Source organism: Ranitomeya imitator, chromosome 6 (genome assembly GCF_032444005.1).
Source record: "Ranitomeya imitator isolate aRanImi1 chromosome 6, aRanImi1.pri, whole genome shotgun sequence".
Classification (NCBI taxonomy): Eukaryota; Metazoa; Chordata; class Amphibia; order Anura; family Dendrobatidae; genus Ranitomeya; species Ranitomeya imitator.
The window spans coordinates 329,032,641-329,047,682 of record NC_091287.1 but is presented as its reverse complement, the minus strand read 5'-3'; positions in this window follow the sequence as shown (position 1 = coordinate 329,047,682).

Genomic DNA, 15,042 nt, shown 5'->3' with positions numbered 1-15,042 from the left:
GTTACCCTTGGGAAAATAAAAAATTGCAGGCTAAAACATCATTTTTGAGAAAATAATTTTTTATTTTTATTTTCATGGCTCTGCGTTATAAACTTCTGTGAAGCACATGGGGGTTCAAAGTCCTCACCACACATCTAGATTAGTTCCTTTGGGGGTCTAGTTTCCAAAATGGGGTCATTTCTGGGGGATCTCCAATGTTTAGGCACACAGGGGCTCTCCAAACGTGACATGGTGTCCGCTAATGATTGGAGCTAATTTTCCATTTAAAAAGCCAAATGGCGTGCCATCCCTTCCGAGCCCTGCCGTGCGCCCAAACAGTGGTTTACCCCCACATATGGGGTATCATCCTACTCAGGACAAACTGTACAACAATATTTGGGGTCCAATTTCTCCTATTATCCTTGGCAAAATAGGAAATTCCAGGCTAAAAAATCATTTTTGAGGAAAGAAAAATTATTTTTTATTTTCATGGCTCTGCATTATAAACTTCTGTGAAGCACCTGGGGGCTTAAAGTGCTCAATATGCATTTAGATAAGTTCCTTGGGGGGTCTAGTTTCCAAAATGGGGTCACTTGTGGGGGAGATCCAATGTTTAGGCACACTGGGGCTCTCCAAACGCGACATGGTGTCCGCTAACAATTGGACCTAATTTTCCATTCAAAAAGTCAAATGGCGCGCCTTCCCTTCCGAGCCCTGCCGAGTGCCCAAACAGTGGTTTACCCCCACATATGAGGTATCGGCGTACTCGGGAGAAATTGCCCAACAAATTTTATGATCCATTTTATCCTACTGCCCATGTAAAAATGAAAAAATTGAGGCGAAAAGAATTTTTTTGTGAAAAAAAAAGTACTTTTTCATTTTTACAGATCAATTTGTGAGGCACCTGAGGGTTTAAAGTGCTCACTAGGCATCTAAATAAGTTCCTTGGGGGGTCTAGTTTCCAAAATGGGGTCACTTGTGGGGGAGCGCCAATGTTTAGGCACACAGGAGCTATCCAAACGCGACATGGTGTCCGCTAACGATGGAAATAATTTTTCATTCAAAAAGTCAAATGGCGCTCCTTCCCTTCCGAGCCTTACCATGTGCCCAAACAGTGGTTTACCCCCACATGTGAGGTATTGTTGTACTCAGGAGAAATTGCCCAACACATTTTAGGATCCATTTTATCCTGTTGCCCATGTGAAAATGAAAAAATTGAGGCTAAAAGAATTTTTTTGTGAAAAAAAAGTACTTTTTCATTTTTACGGATCAATTTGTGAAGCACCTGGGGGTTCAAAGTGCTCACTATGCATCTAGATAAGTTCCTTGGGGCGTCTTGTTTCCAAAATGGGGTCACTTGTGGGGGAGCTCCAATTTTTAGGCACACGGGGGCTCTCCAAACGTGACATGGTGTCCGCTAAAGAGTGGAGCCAATTTTTGATTCAAAAAGTCAAATGGCGCTCCTTCCCTTCCTAGCCCTGCCGTGTGCCCAAACAGTGGTTTACCCCCACATATGAGGTATCAGCGTACTCAGGACAAATTGGACAACAACTTTCGTGGTTCAGTTTCTCCTTTTACCATTGGGAAAATAAAAAAATTGTTGCTAAAAGATAATTTTTGTGACTAAAAAGTTAAATGTTCATTTTTTCCTTCCATGTTGCTTCTGCTGCTGTGAAGCACCTGAAGGGTTAATAAACTTCTTGAATGTGGTTTTGAGTACCTTGAGGGGTGCAGTTTTTAGAATGGTGTCACTTTTGGGTATTTTCAGCCATATAGACCCCTCAAACTGACTTCAAATGTGAGGTGGTCCCTAAAAAAAATGGTTTTGTAAATTTCGTTGTAAAAATGAGAAATCGCTGGTCAAATTTTAACCCTTATAACTTCCTAACAAAAAAAAATTTTGTTTCCAAAATTGTGCTGATGTAAAGTAAACATGTGGGAAATGTTATTTATTAACTATTTTGTGTCACATATCTCTCTGGTTTAACAGAATAAAAATTCAAAATGTGAAAATTGCGAAATTTTCAAAATTTTCGCCAAATTTCCGTTTTTATCACAAATAAACGCATAATTTATTGACCTAAATTTACCACTAACATGAAGCCCAATATGTCACGAAAAAACAATCTCAGAACCGCTAGGATCCGTTGAAGCGTTCCTGAGTTATTACCTCATAAAGGGACACTGGTCAGAATTGCAAAAAACGGCAAGGTCTTTAAGGTCAAAATAGGCTGGGTCATGAAGGGGTTAATAACTAAAAGGTTTTTGAACATGACGCATGACACAAGATCCATCAAAAAGGGGATGAGCAAAAAAAGTATTCAATTTTATTATGCATAAATAACACACAAAACAGGTAATAAGGTGAGAAGGAAACAACTGATAAAAAAGATCAATGTGAAAGAATATGAAAAAATGTATATTGAAAAAAGTTATATCACATCGGAAAGAGAAAACACGTGTCCCTTAGCAACAACCGCACGTGTGTATAAAGTTATGCCGGTTTACAAAGGTGCAAAAAGAATTAATTAGCCAGTAAGTGTTATTGGCAGTCTGGGCAATGAGTTTATGTAAAATAGCCTGATATTTCCATTGGACAGAGCATCTAAAATAGGTGCTATATGTGCATATGGCTACTACGGGCTAAGTGTCAGAACACCAGCATAAATGTCATAGGGCAAGAAAATGATTCACTGGATATAAAGATAATTTAAAGTAACATTACCTTGAAACATGTCATAACTAAAGTGCTGGAGTGAAGGTGGGACATGCAGGAGCCTACGCATTACCGTCTGGAATATTGTCCAATGTTTTAGGATTTTCTCTTCCAATCTATATTGCTGAGCTGTGATCTCTGATGTTTTCTCACTATCATAAAATCATCCTAAAATGACTGCTGCATTTCCAGCCTTAGCTGATTGATGCAATTTTTTTCAGATTTTTCCAAATCGCAAATTGTTCAGATTCACCAGGACCTGCAGATTTCATAAGTTTTTATTCAAATTTGATCATCTCTAATCACTCATCTGCGTGCTGATACAGCGTTATTCACACTGTACATCGGATTAATGAGCTATCCCGACACAGGGTAGTAAAATGAGTTGAGTGAGCATGCTCAGGCGTTATCCGAGCATCAGGGTGTGCTCGTTTATTATGTTCGAGTCCCCACATCTGCATGATTTGTGGCTGTTAAACAACAACACTTCAAGTTCAGACATGGTTGCCAACCGTCCAGAAATTCCATGACAGCTTCTAAAAATTGGGCAATTTTTGGCCCAGTCTGTAAAAATAATTTGAGGTGTCTGTAATTTTTTTGAAGCTGAAGAAAATTATACAGATTGTTTGGACTGTAATTATCATCATTTTCTAGTTAACAGAGAATACAGCTGATGTCTTCATATCAAAATTATGGTCTGTAGACATGTATCTGGGGTGGACATACAGCTGATGCAGCCGGTGCAGCTGCACCGGGGCCTTGAGGTGGAGGCAAAACCTTGCAGGGCAATTATTAAAGAAAGCAATCTGGCCTGAGGGGCTCCGAGAGGCCCATGGGCAGATTACAAACATCATAAGTGGCATGCCGGGCAGGGATCGTTCCTGCGGCTCTGCTGCCTAGAGCAGAAAATGGCAGCAGAGCCGCAGTATCTTGTCTTCAGCTTCCTGCTCGGTGCTTTCTCTGTGACACAGGTGGGTGTGTTAGCACTCTGTATGTGTCTGGGTCATTTGGAAAGTTTTTGGCAAGAAGGAAGCCATGCTGCGGTGGGGTAATGTACGAAGAGGAGAGTGGGTGTTTTGGTTTTTTTTTACAATAAACTGGGGAGACAATACACTGGTAGAGCAATACACTGAGAGAGCAATACACTGGGGGAGCAATAATCTGGGGAGGCAATACACTGGAGGAGCAATACACTGAGAGAGCAATACACAGGGGGAGCAATGCAGTTGGAAGGCAATACACTGAGGGAACAAATCAGTGGAAAGGCAATGTCAGGAGGCAATAAACTGGGGAGGCAATATAGTGGGGAGGCAATACAATGGGGACAATACAGTGGGAAGACAATACACTGGGGAGGCAATATAGTGGGGAGGCAATGCAGTGAAGGAGCAATAAACTGGGGAGGCAATAAACTGGAGGAGCAATACACTGGGGGAGCAATACACAGGGGAGCAATACACTGGAGAGGCAATACACTGGGGGAGCAATACAGTTGGAAGGCAATACACTGAGGGAACAAATCAGTGGAAAGGCAAAGTCAGGAGGCAATACACTGGAGAGGCAATATAGTGGGGAGGCAATACAGTGGGGACAATACACTGGGGAAATGTACTGGGGGTCAATGCAGTGGGAATAAAATACACTGGGGGAGCAATACACTGAGGATAGGACAAAGAGAGGGTGTTGGTGGAGGGTTGAAATGGGAGTACGTGGTGGAAAATGGACTTCAGGGACTTATAATAAATAAGTGCAGAGGGAGGAGCACATTTAATATGGATTTAAAATGAATTGGGTGTAGGGAATGATGCCAAGTCCCTGGTAGCATCATAATGAATTGTGGGATGGGAAGAGACGCTGTCAGGGACAAAACATCCTCCCCCATTGCCAATTCATTATAAGGCCTTGATAGTGTCTTCTCCCATCTCTTAATTGGCTCACCGCTGCTCAGTGGTTAGCATTGCAACCTTGCAGCGCTAGAGTCCTGGGTTCTAATCCCACCAAGGACAACATCTGCAAGGAGTTTGTATGTTCTCCCTGTGTTTGCGTGGGTTTCCTCCGGATACTCCAGTTTCCTCCCACATTCTAAAGACATACTGATAGGGATTCTAGATTGTGAGCCCCATCGGAGACAGCAATGATAATGTGTGCAAACTGTAAGGCGCTGCGGAATATGTTAGCGCTATATAAAAATAAAGATTATTATTATTATATAATTCATAATGACACAAATGAATGCAGCAGAAAATTCTGCTTCAAATCATGATTTGTTAGCATGAAATACGCTGCATAAACTGTGCATTTTTGCCGTGCTTTTTAAAGGTGTTTTTGTTGCAGATTTTTCTCCCCACATTGCAATGGGTGAAATATGCTGCAAAAACTTCAAGAATTGACATTATGCAGATTTGAATCTGCTGCAAATCTGCAAGGAAACAATATGCAGCTTGTGGATGTGACTTCAAGATTTTCGTCCAATTTTCTGTGAGTGATGATTTGGAGAGCCATGTCATCTGCTGGTGTAGGTCCACTGTCTTTTATCAAGACCAATGTCAGCGCAGCTACCAGGGAATTTTAGAGCACTTCCGGCTTCCCTCTGCTGACAAGCTTTTTGGATATGGAAATTTCATTCTCCAGCAGGACTTGGCACCTGTCCACACTGCCAAAAGAACCAATACCAGGTTTAGAAACAACAGTATCACTGTGCTTGATTGGTCAGCAAACTCACGTGGCCTTAACCCTATAGAGAATCAATGGGGTTTTGTCAAGAGGAAGATGAAACATCGACCCAGCAATGCAGGCGAGCTGAAGGCTGCTATCAAAGCAACCTGGGCTTCCATAACATCTCAGCAGTGCTACAGGCTGTTCACCTCAATGCCACACCGCATTGATGCAGTAATTGATGCAAAAGGAGCCCCAACCAAGTATTGAGAGCATTTACTGAACATACATTTCAGTAGGCCAACATTTTGAATTTTAAAATCATTTTTCAAGCTGGTGTTATAAAGTATTCTAAAATTTACTGAGATAATGACTTTTGGGTTTTCATTTGCTGTAATTTGTAAACCATAATCATTAACATTAACAGAAATAAACGCTTGAAATAGATCAATCTGTTTGTAATGACTCTGTATAATATCTGAGTTTCACTTTTGTACTGAAGAATGGAAACAAATTAACTTTTTGATGATATTCTAAGTTTGTGAGAAGCACTTGTATGTATACAATGTACCATATGTGAGCTTATTATTTGTCATCACGACAAAACGAGCAGTGACTGGAAGATGTCAACATGAAGGTCTGACTAGATGGAGAAGAAATAACAGAATACCGCTCTACTCAGACAAGACATCAGTGGTCCCTCGATGTAAGTATTTATTCTGTATCTGCACTGTGTGACTTGGAGTAATACTGTTATTTTTAAGATCCCTTAGGCTGCATTCTCACATTTGTGTGAAATGTCCATGTGCTGCCAGATTTGTTTATTGGATGGCACAGACTTAAAGTTTCATAGATCTATTCACAAATCTATGAAAATCACGGATCCGAGAATGAGATCTGCGAGACTCATAGCACGTCCTGTTCTGATCTGATCTTGAAGATCAGAGTACGAATCACTCAGTTGGTCTGTGTGCTGTCTGAGAAAAAAAATCGAACAAGGATATAGAAATGTAATTTTATTATATGTATCCCCGTCCCTTAGTATATAGTGTACTCAATTATTATGTGTGTCCCCCAGATGAAGGCATGCCAGCCGAACCTCACGTGGAGTGGTGGCACCACAGTACCCTACCAAGGTACGTGTTATTAGTTCTCACACACATGCTATTTGCAAGAGTAACCTTTTCTATATGTGCACTTTACCTATCTATGAATATGGCATTTGGCTTCTCCCAGGTGCTACAGACACTGACTATACACATTCAATGTGCAGGCTATAGCTGTATTATAGCCATTGATCCATATCTTCATTTATTATTTTTTCATTGTACACACATCTTGCATTACTCATTGTATGGACTTTCCAACTGCCTTGTCTCACTGTGATGCCATTCTTTTGATTATTCAGTTGTCATCATTCTTGTCTACAATACTCTATCCAATTTTTTAAATGTATTAATAAATATTGTTTTTATTTCTCTACCTTTTGGTTCTATGGTGCATTATTCTTATATATTCTTTATGCTATTTGCGCTGAACCTGTCCTTTGGTAATGAATATACCAAGTTCCACTTTTGAGATCCATACACATACTGTATGTACCAATTATATGGGATCATTCTCTATAATAAAATGTGCTATTACTGGTAGCCTCTTGTAGGATTATACTCAGCTATTATGTATAGTGCAGTCCTTAAATGGGTATTTCCATCTCCAAGATGCTATCCCAACATGTGGTAGGTGTAGTAATATTATAAAATACATCCAATTAGAAATGTAGTATTGTTCTCCTAATTAGCTATGTTGCTTACCCCATGTGCAGTCATTGCAGTAGCTTAGGTATCCGTGATTATGGCCACACTCATAGTGACAGTTAGTTAGTTAGTCAGCTGTTAGTGGTCATAACCATGGATACTCAAGTTACTGCAATACCTGCACATGAGGTAAGCGACATAGCTAGCTAGGAAAACACATGCTGTCCATTTCCTTGTGATCCTCCTTGAAAAGGTTCTACTCCTTCTCCAGCTGTGTTTAATTAATCTGATAGGACTTGATTTGGAAATGCACACACCTATCTATATAGGACTTCACAGCCCACAGTGCATGTCAGACCAAATGAAAATCATGAGGTCAAAGGAACTGGCCAAGGATCTCAGAGACAGAATTGTGGCAAGGCACAGATCTGGCCAAGGTTACAAAAGAATTTCTGCGGTACTCAAGGTTCCTAAGAGCAAAGTGGCCTCCATAATCCTTAAATGGGAGAAGTTTGGGACCACCAGAAGTCTTCCTAGACCTGTCCATCCAGCCAAACTGAGCAATCATGGTAGAAGAGTCTTGGTGAGAAAGGTAAAGAAGAACCCGGAGATCACTGTGACTGAGCTGCAGAGATGCAGTAGGGAGATGGGAGAAAGTTGCACAAAGTCAACTATCACTGAATCCCTCCATCAGTCTGGCCTTTATGGAATAGTGGCCCGACAGAAGCCTCTATTCAGTGCAAGACAAATGAAAGCCTGCATAGAGTTGCTAAACACATGAAGGTCTCCCAGACTATGAGAAATAAGATTCTCTGCTCTGATGAGACGAAGATAGACCTTTTTGGTGATAATGCTAAGCAGTATGTGAGGAGTAAACAAGGCACTGCTCATCATGGGCGGACAAACCATCTGTTCAACCGGTTTGGCTGCATCAGGGCCCAGAGGCTCCGGGGGCCCTCTGCAGGACAGCTAATAATGAGGGCAATCTGTCCAGTTTATCCGGCCCCGAGGCTCCGGAGACCCCTGGCCAGATTGCCCTTATGTGCAGTGGGCAGTGAGCAATCCCTGCAGCTCTGCTGCCTGCAAGAGAAAATGGCAGCAGAGCGGAGCTGCAGGGATCTGTCCTGCTTCCTGCCCACTCTTCCAGTCTCACACAGCAGCAGATGAATGACATCATCATTCAGCACAGTGGCTGTGTGACACAAGAAGCTGTGGGTGATGATGCAGCTTCAGGATACCGTGCGCAGAGGTGAAGTGTGTGTGTGGATGCAGAGACGTGAATGGTGCTGTGTGTGTCTGTGTGTAGGTGGAGGAGAGGGCAATGATAGAGGTGATGGGGCAGAAGGCAATTATTGGGTTGATGGTGAGAGCAATGATGGGGGTGATGGGGCAGAAGGCAATGATTGGGTTGAGGGAGAGGGCAATGATAGGGGTGGTGGGGGGGGTAGAAAGCAATGATGAGGGTGGAAAGGGCAAAAATGGGGGTGGTGGGGGAGGAGGAAATGATGGAGGTGGTTAATGGGCAATAATGGGGTGGTGGGGAGGAGGAAATGATGGAGGCAGTGTAATGGGCAATGATGGAGTGGTGGGGGAAAAGACAATGATGGTGGTGGTGGAAAAGGCAATGATGGGGATGTGGGGGAGGAGGAAATGATGGAGGTGTCATGGAATGGATAATGATGGGGTGGTGGGGGAGAAGACAATGATGATGGCAGTGGAAAGGACAATGATGGGATGGTGGGGGAGGAGCAAATAATGGAGGTGGTGGAATCGGTAATGATGGGGTGGTGGGGGAGAAGGCAGTGATTGTGGCAGTGGAAAGGACAATGATGGGGATGTGGGAAGGAGGAGGCAATGATGTAGGTGGTGGAATGGGCAATAATGGGGTGGTGGGGAGAAAGCAATTATGGAGGTGGTGAAGAGGGCAATCATGGGGGTGGGGAGAGGACAATAATGAGATGCAGGGGGAGGAGGACAATGAGGGGTGTAGGGGATTGGGATGGGAGGAAGGGGGATTTATAATGGATTTAGGAATAGGGGAGGTGGAGGAAGACGTTGTCGATTATTGTGTCTAACACAGTCCCTTAGTATAAAGTTTACTCTCTTATGTATAGCTCAGTCCCTTAGTATATAGTGTACTCACTTATGTATAGCACAGTCCCTTACTGTATAGTGTACTCACTTATTATGTATAACACCATCCTTAGTTACAGTTTCCTCTTTTGTTATGTATAACAAATTATTATGTAGAACTTATATTACGTACCATCCTCTCTAGTTATACATGATGCCCTCGCTTATTATATAGCTTCCTCTGCTGCTATGTACAGTGCTGTCTCTTACAAAGTGTATTCTTGTTATTTTTGTTATTCACAGCGCCCTCTTTTATTACATTGTCCCCTCTCTTGTTAGATATAAAATGACTACTGATGGAGGAGCCGGTGACCAGACTACCAGTCCATCAGCTCCTCCTTTAGAAACAAAGCTTTCTCATGCTCCATCAGCCATCATTGCATTATACAGTTAACAAGACAGGACGGTATGTAATAAAAAACAGGGCTGTATAAAATCCAATATGTAGGGGACGGTGCTGTACATAACAAGAGAGGGTACTGTATAATAAGGGATGGCAATATAATTAATAAAGGAGACTATGTAATATATACATGTATGTGTGTGTGGCTATATACACTGCTCAAACAAATACAGGGAACACTTAAACAACAGAATATAACTCCAAGTAAATCAACCTTCTGTGAAATCAAACTGTCCACTTAGGAAGCAACACTGTTTGACAATCAATTTCACATGCTGTTGTGCAAATGGAATAGACAACAGATGGAAATTATTGGCAATTATCAAGACACGCTCAATAAAGAAGTGGTTCTGCAGGTGGGGACCACAGACCACATCTCAGTACTAGTATCAGTGCAGTTCATCCAGGGTGGCACATCAATGCGAGCTGTGGCAAGAAAGTTTGCTGTGTCTGTCAGCTTAGTGTACAGAGACTGGAGGCATTACCATGAGACAAACCAGTACACCAGGAGACGTGGGGAAGGCTGTAGGAGGGCAACAACCAGCAGCAGGACCGCTACCTCAGCCTTTGTGCAAGGAGGAACAGGAGGAGCACTGCCAGGGCCCTGCAAAATGACCTCTAGCAGGCCACAAGTGTTCATGTGTCTGCACAAATGGTTAGAAACCGACACCATGAGGATGGTCTGAGTGCCTGATGTCCACAGATTGGGGTTGTGCTCACATCCCAACACTGTGCAAGATACTTGGCATTTGCCACAGAACATTAGGATTGACAAATTCGCTAATGGCGTCCTGTGCTCTTCACAGATGAAAGCAGGTTCACACTCAGCACATGTGACAGATGTGATAGAGTCTGGAGACGCCATGGAGAGCGATCTGCTGACTGCAACATCCTTTAGCATGACCGGTTTGGCAGTGGGTCAGTAATGGTGTGGGGTGGCATTTCTTTGAAGGGCAGCACAGCCCTCCATGTGCTCACCAGATGAAGCCTGACTGCAATTAGTTACCGAGATGAGATCCTCAGACCCTTTGTGAGACCATATGCTGGTGCGGTTGGCCCTGCGTTCCTCCTAATGCAGCACAATGCCATACTTCAGGTGGCTGGAGTGTGTCAGCAGTTCCTGCAAGATGAAGGCATTGAAGCTATGGACTGCCCGCCCATTTTCCAGACCTGAATCTGATTGAACACATCTGGGACATCATGTCTCGCACCATCCACCAATGTCACGTTGCACCACAGACTATCCAGCAGTTGGTGGATGCTTTAGTCCAGGTCTGGAAGAAGATCCCTCAGGAGACCATCCGCCGCCTTATCAGGGGCATGCCCAGTCTTTGTAGGGAGGTTATACAGGCACATGGAGGCCACAAACACTACTGAGCATCATTTTGTTGTCTAGAGGCATTTCCACTGAAGTTGGATCAGCCTGTAACTTCATTCTCCACTTTGATTTTGAGCATTATTCCCACTCCAGACCTCCATGGGATATTGGTTGTGATTTACGTTGATAATTTTTAGGTTTTATTGTTCTCAACACATTCCACTATGTAATGAATAAAGATTTACAACTGGAATATTTCATTCAGTGATATCTAGGATGTGAGATTTTAGTGTTCCCTTTATTTTTTGAGCAGTGTATATATATATATATATATATATATATATATATATATATATATAATCTTTATTTATATAGCGCCAACATATTCCGCGGCGCTTTACAGTTTAACAGTTTCAAACACAACAGTCATAGGTAACAACGTTAACAATACAATAAATCAAAATAAGACGACCCTGCTCGTGAGATCTTACAAATACAAAGTACAGGTGTTTATTTACAATTATGTATTTACTATGAATATCTATACACTACCGTTCAAAGGTTTAGGGTCACTTAGAAATGTCCTTATTTTTGAAGAAAAAGCACAGTTTTTTCCAAGGAAGCTAACATTAAGTGATTCAGAAATGCACTCTATACATTGTTAATGTGGTAAATGACTATTCTAGCTGCAAACGTCTGGTTTGCAATGCAATTTCTTCATAGGTGTATGGAGGCCCATTTCCAACAACCATCACTCCAGTGTTCTTATGGTACTTTGTGTTTGCTAACTGTGTAAGAAGGCTAATGGATGGTTAGCAATATAGAAAAGGAGACAGAAGACAGCACTGCTGCTAGTCTATTAATTATCAGGTGTGTCTTTTAACTGTGCGATTACATACTGTGCTTCATGATCTCGGGTGCTGTTAGGAAAATAACATTGTAGTCCAATCGTGTAATGAGAAGACAAGAAAGGCACTCACCAATCTGTTAAAAATTCCTTGCTTTATTCAATCTTCATTAAAAATCCATGGCTGGGAGAGTGAGTTACGGAGTTAAAGCGAGCAGGTTTGTACGACAGCCGTTTTGTGCTGTGTAAGCATTTCTACGGATCACTTTACTTATGCTCACTTTAACTCCGTAACTCACTCTCCCGGCCATGGATTTTTAATGAAGATCAAATAAAGCAAGGGATTTTTAACAGATCGGTGAGTGCCTTCTTTTTCTTCTCATTACATAATTGATGGTTAGAATACTCTTGAAGATCCCTTGCGCAAGTATGGTAACACAGCTGAAAACAGTTTGGCTGATTAAAGAACCTATAAACCTGACCTTCCTTTGAGCTAGTTAAGAATCTGGAGCATTACATTTGTTGGTTACATTAAACTCTCAAAATGGCCAGAAAAAAATAAATTTCATGTGAAACTCGACAGTCTATTCTTTTTCTTAGAAATGAAGGCTATTCCATGCGAGAAATTGCTAAGAAACTGAAGATTTCCTACAACGGTGTGTACTACTCCCTTCAGAGGAGAGCAGAAACAGGCTCTAATCAGAGTAGAAAGAGAAGTGGGAGGCCTTGCTGCACAACTGAGCAACAAGACAAGTACATTAGAGTCTGTAGTTTGAGAAATCGACACCTGACAGGTCCTCAACTAGCAGCTTCAATAGTACACGCAAAACGCTGGTGTCAACGTCTACAGTGAAGCGGCAACTCCGGGATGCTGGCCTTCAGGGCAGAGTGGCAAAGAAAAAGCCATATCTGAGACTGGCTAATAAAAGGAAAAGATTAATATGGGCAAAAGAACACAGACATTGGACAGAGGAAGATTGGAAAAAAAGTGTTATGGACAGATGAATCCAAGTTTGAGGTGTTTGGATCACACACAAGAACATTTGTGAGACACAGAACAACTGAAAAGATGCTGGAAGAGTGCCTGATGCCATCTGACAAGCATGATGGAGGTAATGTGATGGTCTGGGGTTGCTTTGGTGCTTGTAAAGTGGGAGATTTGTAGAAGGTAAAATAGAATTTTGAATAAGGAAGGCTATCACTCCACTTTGCAATGCCATGCCATACCCTGCGCTTGATTGGAGCCAATTTCATCCTACAACAGGACAATGACCCAAAGCACACCTCCAAATTATGCAAGAACTATTTAGGGAAGAAGCAGACAGCTGATATTCTATTTGTAATGGAGTGGCCAGCGCAGTCACCAGATCTCAACCCCATTGAGCTGTTGTGGGATTAGCTTGACCGTATTGTACGCAAAAAGTGCCCATCAAGCCAAACCAACTTGTGGGAGGGGCTTCTGGAAGCATGGGGTGAAATTTCTCCAGATTACCTCAGGAAATTAACTGCTAGAAAATTATTATTTCAAATAATAATCTTTTTTTCGAACCTTGTCAATGTCTGGACTATAATTTCAATTCATTTGGCAACTCATTTGATAAAAGTATGAGTTTTCATGGAAAACACAAAATTGTCTGGGTGGAATTAATTTTTTTAATGGTAGTGTACGAGTATATGTACATTTACATATATAGAGCTTTGCCACCTTAAAAGGAGATGGTGCCCAGACGCAGTTCCTGCACTAGGGCTCCAAGCTGTCTGTGTCTGTTCCTGCTGCTCATCACCTGCCCAATACAATCCCAATAGTGAAACATGGTGGTGGCAGCATCATGCAATGGGGGTGTTTTTCAGCTGCAGGGACAGGACGATTGGTTGTCATTGAAGGAAACATGAATGAAGCCAAGTACAGAGATATCCTCTATGAAAATATCTTCCAGAGTTCTCTGGACCTCAGACTTGGTTGAAGGTTCACCTTCCAACAAGACAATGACCCTAAGCACACAGCTAAAATAACAAAGAAGTCGCTTCAGAACAATTCTGACCATTCTTGACTGAGCCAGAGAGAGCTCTGACATAAACCCAATTGAGAATCTCTGTAGAGACCTGAAAATGTCTGTCCACCAACGATCACCAACCAACCTGAAGGAACCAGAGGGAATCTGCAGGGAAGAATGGCAGAGGATCCCCAAATCCAGGTGTGAAAAACTTGTTGCATCATTCCCAAGAAGACTCATGGCTGTACTAGCTGAAAGGGTGCTTCTACTCAATATTGAGCAAAGGGTCTGAATACTTATGACCATGTGATATTTCAGTTTTTCTTTTTTAATAAATATGCAAAAATTACTACATTTCTGTTTTTTTTCAGTCAAGATTGGGTGCAAAGTGTACATTAATGAGAAAAAAATGAACTTTTTGAATTTATCAAGTGGCTGCAATGAAAAAAAGAGTGAAAACGTAAAGGGGTCTGAATACTTTCCATACCCACTGTAGTCCTCTCTTGTTAGGTATAAAATGACTACTGATGGGGCAGCATTCCATCATCATCCTCCATTAGAAAATAACATTTACCTCATTCTAGCAAATGTCAGTTAATTTTATATCTAACAAGAGTGGATGCTATGAAATAAAGACATAATGACTGGGCGCTATGAATAAAAATAACGCAAATCTGATGTGTAAAGGACAAGATAAGGCACTATGTAAAATTATATTACATATTTATAGCTTTGTCGCCTTAAAAGGGAGGGGGCACAGACACATTTCTTGCTCAGGGGCCCCAAACTGTCATTGTCCACCCCTTCATGTTTGACTTTTAATCACAATGATTTATGATGGTTTTTCAATGTGTCAGTGAAAAACATAATCTGTCCATGATTTTTTTTTTGATAAGCTGTCCAGAAAAAAATAAAACGTCAAGTTTGCAACCCTGGTTTGGAAGAATGTCTTACATTTATTAAAACATTTATTTCAGTGGGTGGTCTTTCATGCTCCCATCTTTTGTGAGGTAGGAAAATACTATTTATGAAGCTCAATGTAATAGAAACATTAAGTATTTTACCATTATAAATTTCTTCTGCAGCTGGGTCAGGTGTAAAGTAGTATTAAAAAGAGACTATTCAGGTGAATGGCTATTAGTGGTGAGCGAACGTGCTCAGAAAATGTGTTAATCCCAGCATGCTCGGGTGCTAACCGAGTAACTTCGATGTGCTTGAAAAATATGTTTGAGTCCCAGCGCCT